Source organism: Camponotus floridanus, unplaced genomic scaffold, assembly GCF_003227725.1.
Source record: "Camponotus floridanus strain SB8 unplaced genomic scaffold, Cflo_v7.5 scaffold135, whole genome shotgun sequence".
Lineage (NCBI taxonomy): Eukaryota > Metazoa > Arthropoda > Insecta > Hymenoptera > Formicidae > Camponotus > Camponotus floridanus.
This window is the reverse complement of record NW_020229254.1, coordinates 20001-25739: the sequence shown is the minus strand read 5'-3', so window position 1 is coordinate 25739 and position 5739 is coordinate 20001.

Below are 5739 nucleotides of genomic sequence, written 5' to 3'. Positions count from 1 at the left end.
TACAAACAGTTTGTAATTATCGGTCATGCATAATGTCGAAAATTAATTATATTTCCATGTTGAAAAAAATATTGTTTATATATATATATATATATACATATATATATATATATATATATATATATATATATATATATATGTGCTACTGCATTGTAATAGCTAACGTGTGTATCTGTGTGTGTGTGTGTGTGTGTGTTCTATTAAACAGTTCTTTATTTAACAGTTAATTTAGTTATATACATATATACCATTAATTTCTTTGTCTGTCATATTGGATGTGAATAATACCGGTGCGGTCTTCATCAAATTAGGTGCTATAATAGCAATGTCAGGATCGATATCTACCGTTGCCTCTTGTGGTCCTCCACCAGTTGCCATGATCGATTGTCTCTCTTTTGTTAATGCTTCTCTTTGACATTGTTTTAAATTTGCCCACAATTTTTTTAATTGCTGAACAGTTCTCTGTATTACCAAAATGATTATATCAAATACATTTTTTATGGGATATTAAACATAGGATTATAAAATGCATTTTTTATAGGATATTAAATTAGAAATATCAAAAGAAATAGCCAACATAAAAGAAGATTAAGTAGCATCCTGATTTAGAATATATAAATATATATAATTATATAAATAAAATCAAAAACTATGAATGAAAAGCTATTAATTATGTATGTAATATATTATATAGATGCACAACACTTGCATAGTGGCTGCATATATCTACATTATATATTACACGCATAAATCAATAATTTTTCATCTTTATTTATACAAGATTTCATCTTTATTTATACAAGATTACAGTTATTAAAATTAAATAAACTCGAGCTTATATGTTAAGTATCATCAGCTTAAGGAGAGGTTAATTTATCATTTGTATCACCACTTTTCTCTTTAGCTATACTCACCTCACAGCAAATTAATGCTGACTGATTATATTCATTGCATATTTCATTCCATGCAACATCTTTATCTTTTAAAGTAGTGCCATCATTTTTTTTCAATTCAATTACATGTTTATATTTGTCAAGTATCTGTAGAAATACATTTTTTTCCATCGATGTGTAATGTTTGCTCTTATTAGCTTTTTCTTTACATGACATTATTTCTATAAACAAAATTATATTTTAATTTAAAAAATCTTAAAATAAATAATTATCATAAATAAATTTACCTTAAATTCTTCTTCTTTATACTTTAAGAATTATATTAAGAATTAATAATAGATTAAGAATTGTTATTAATTTATATTAAGAATTATTATTAATTTATTAAAAATTACGAAATAAGGCTATGGTTAGTTATAACGGAAGATGGGTAATCATACTGCGCCTTGAATGCAATGTTCCTATTGGAGAAACTGGAAGAAACTAGCAGAAATATTACGGAAATAACCGAGTCAAGATTTAAGTATGCTCTTAAGTATGTCTTCATCAAGTAGATCTCAAATTAAATAAGATTTACTTGAGCGAAAATTTCTTCGTGAAGATTATCTTATTTCACAACTATGAAATCTATCAATCTTAAGTGTTAACTTGAGACTCGACTATGAATACGGGCCAATAACAGTGTCAACGGTCGCCGAAAACTATATAGTTTACGGGCATGCGCGCCCATGCGTCACGATCAGCTGATCACCAATCAGCTGATCTAAAAAGATCGCGCGCATGACAATTAACTCATTGTCAGCGGTAGACCTCATCAGCGGCCAATGACGCGCGGCGCCCTGAGGTCACCGCCAAAATACAAAGTTAATTGGGCCACGTCGACACGGGCCCAAAAATCTGCCCAGTATATAACGAGCACCGCGCGAGGACACGACGAAGTCTCGCACTTTTCGCCAAACCGCACTTTTCGCTAAACCGCACTTATTGCAAATCGCTTCGCAAACCGCAGTATTACTCGACCGCTTTTTTCACTCGGACTTTCCTCTCGATTATGGACTTGAACTAATTTCGGCAATATTCTCCGAGTTCTGAAAAATATATATATTTTGTGTAAAACTTTATTCATCGTGTGGTGTTAAAAATAAAACTATCAAAAGTACAAAAAAAATCATACGTGTCATGGCTTGTTTTTTTTCTCAATTGTGCAGTGTCCGAGTCCAAGACCTTTTCTGTCGCGCCTCTCGTTTCGAATAACTCATTCGCGAACAATAATTTTCTGTATTACTTTCTCTATTATTTTCAATCCTACAATGAATTTATATATTTTATTCCATTTTTTTATATTATAATATATTTTGTATCCGTCTAATATAATTGCTGAAAAACAAAACATTTTCATATCTAAAGACAATATATTCACTGTTCAATACAGATCGTGTTAAATTTATTATGAAATAAGTCAATGGAAAAGCTTCATAACATTTGAAGAGGGATATATGAAGACTTCCTAAGTTTTTAATCTTATAATTATTTTCAATTTATTTGACTGAAACATGTTTATACATGTCGTGTCAATGCGCGTCATCGTGTGTAGACGCGCATAGATATGGATGAATGCCGGCGCGCACAACATGCATAAACATGTTTCAGTCAAATCAATTAAAAACAACATTATGAGAGAGAAGCTGTTTCATTGGCTATACAGGGTCTACCAAAAGTGTGGAAACCCCTAAATATCTCGGAAAATATACGTTTTACAGAAAAGTGTTTCCAACAAAAGTTGTAGGGTTTAGGAAGATCTATATACTGATTCTATCAGTTTGACCTTGGATGGCGTCGTCAAGGTCAGGTCAAGGTCACATTGACTTTTTTAAATGACACCCCCTACATTTGATTGCATATTCTTATAGCTTAATTCAAGAGCTTTCCAAAACACTATAATAATGTTCATTTTTATTAAGTACTTTGCGAGTTATGAGGGTTGAATGATAGAGTAGCGCCGGTATTAACATTATCCAAGGTGTACTACATGGAGGTTACTCGCTCGGATTTGCATCTGTTGTGTGTGTGATCCAGCTAACTAAGGCAAGATCGATTCCTCAACATATCCTCATATTTCGCTGAAGTCAAATTGCCAAAAAATTGCTCCATAAAACGTGTATGAAACGTCTCGTTAGTTCCTTCATTTACCGCTATGTGACGCACTACATGCAGTCTAACTCGCATTTAAAATTCAACTAAGAATGTATAAAGCTATCAAAGAACGAGCACCTTCTAACTTCAGCTTTGAGCAAGCAGAAATTAATTGTTATCGTCCAAATACAACGTACGATTAATTAAAATTAAACGTTTTAAAAATGGCTGGCGACTTGTCGGAACGTGAAAGAATCACTATCCTCATGATGCGTGGATGGGGTGATAACGAAAGATCGTTCTCTGATGTCGTTCGATTATTTAATGACACGTATCCGAACCGTCGAATTAATAAGTCCACTGTGTTAAAAACAATAGAACGTTTTAGACAAACTGGTAGCGTAAGAAATCGCTCTAAGTCAGGAAGACCATTGTCTGCAACCAACGAAGAAAAACAACTTGATGTTCTGCAGACATTTATTGAAGATCCCAATTCTAGTGTTCAGAGAGCGTCGTATACATTTCTGTGAAAGAATGATGGCACTAATAGATGTCCGGCCCATCTTCCCTTATCAAATTGTTTTCACAGACGAGGCAACTTTTACCTTAACGGGAGAAGTTAATAATCAAAATTTTCGTTTCTGGTCAGATGAGAATCCGAATTGGGTGCGGGAAACTCACACACAACATCCACAAAAAATAAATGTATGGTGCGGAATAATAGATGGCTATTTAATAGGGCCGTTTTTTTTTGAAGAATATTTGAACGCTCAAAGGTATGAGAGATTACTTGTTGATCAAATAATTCCAGCCATACAGAATACTTTTCCAAATAATTTCCAAGAAATATGGTTTCAGCATGATGGAGCTCCTGCTCATTTTGGTGCAGGACCACGTCGTATTTTAAATGAGACTTTTCCGCTACGGTGGATAGGAAGAAGGAACGGAAATGAGGGAGGAGAGGATTGGCCACCTCGGTCACCAGATCTAACTCCTCTTGATTATTATCTATGGGGATATCTGAAGAGTAAGGTTTACAGAACAAAACCTAAAACCATTCACGAATTGATACAGCGAATAAGGGATGAAATGGCTTTGATACCTTTTGAAACGAATCGTAAAGTCATTTCTACATTCTACCAAAGATTAGCATATTGTCAGGAAGTAAATGGCAGCCACTTTCAGCATTTACTTTAACACATTGAAACACATTTGCAATCGTTTGGTGCAACCTAACCTGATCTCTGTATACACGCACCGCACGCACGCACACGCACACATTTCGAACAATTATTATGATAAATGAGCATCCACAAATTTATTTACTGTTTACTATGTCGATTGCTTTCCAGGTCTTTAAATGCTCGATTGTAATTTGGTTGGGTCTTTGCTTTTGCTGACTGGATCCACGACCGATCTTGCCTTAGTTAGCTGGATCACACACACAACAGATGCAAATCCGAGCGAGTAACCTCCATGTAGTACACCTTGGATAATGTTAATACCGGCGCTACTCTATCATTCAACCCTCATAACTCGCAAAGTACTTAATAAAAATGAACATTATTCTAGTGTTTTGGAAAGCTCTTGAATTAAGCTATAAGAATATGCAATCAAATGTAGGGGGTGTCATTTAAAAAAGTCAATGTGACCTTGACCTGACCTTGACGACGCCATCCAAGGTCAAACTGATAGAATCAGTATATAGATCTTCTTAAACCCTACAACTTTTGTTGGAAACACTTTTCTGTAAAACGTATATTTTCCGAGATATTTAGGGGTTTCCACACTTTTGGTAGACCCTGTATATCATCTCATCATGAAATTAACATAATTTAACTGCGTATGATCGGAATGATGTAAACATTGTTTTTAGACATTAAAATGTTTTGTTTTCCATCAGTGTGTAATCACAGACACAATATTATGCCCAATAATAATGAATAAAACGTAGATTCATTGTAAAATTAAAAATAATAAAGAATAATAGAAGAAATAATAATACCTTATTTTAAAAAAGTAATATAAAGTATTAAGAAATTTATCATAACAACAAGGTACATATGTAAGGCAGAATGGTGTAACATATTAAATATTTATGCACAGTATATATTACGTACAAAAAGTTGAAATACAAATTTATATATAAATAAAAATAATATTCCAAAATTACATCTGTTTCTTTCTTTTATCACCGTAATTATGACAGATTTCTTAACTTCATAGATTTCACAATCATATAACAAGTTATAAATTATTTTAGAACAAAATTTCAATAAAAGTAAATTCTCTAAATCTTGTTTTTCTCGTCAGACTGTATAGACATGTATTTCCAGGAAAAATTGAATTAAATGGATTGATCCTATTATTATTAGGATGAATTAGCAAATACATCTTCTCCATGTATATTTAGTAACATAATTATAACCCTGGCGAAAATAAATATCGGAGCATAAGTCGAATGTAAGGAAAGAGTAACAGAAGTGTAACGAAGCTTCTAGGAGGCGTAAATTGAAACAACGAAGCGTAAACGAAGTGTTAATGCTTCATTTACGTTTCATTGTTTCAATTTACGCCTCCTAGAAGCTTCGTTTACACTTCTGTTACTCTTTCCTTACATTCCGACTTACGCTTCGATATTTATTTTCGCCAGGGAACATAATTAATAACATAATTAATAACAATATTTGGAACGAATATAACGATTATAAAT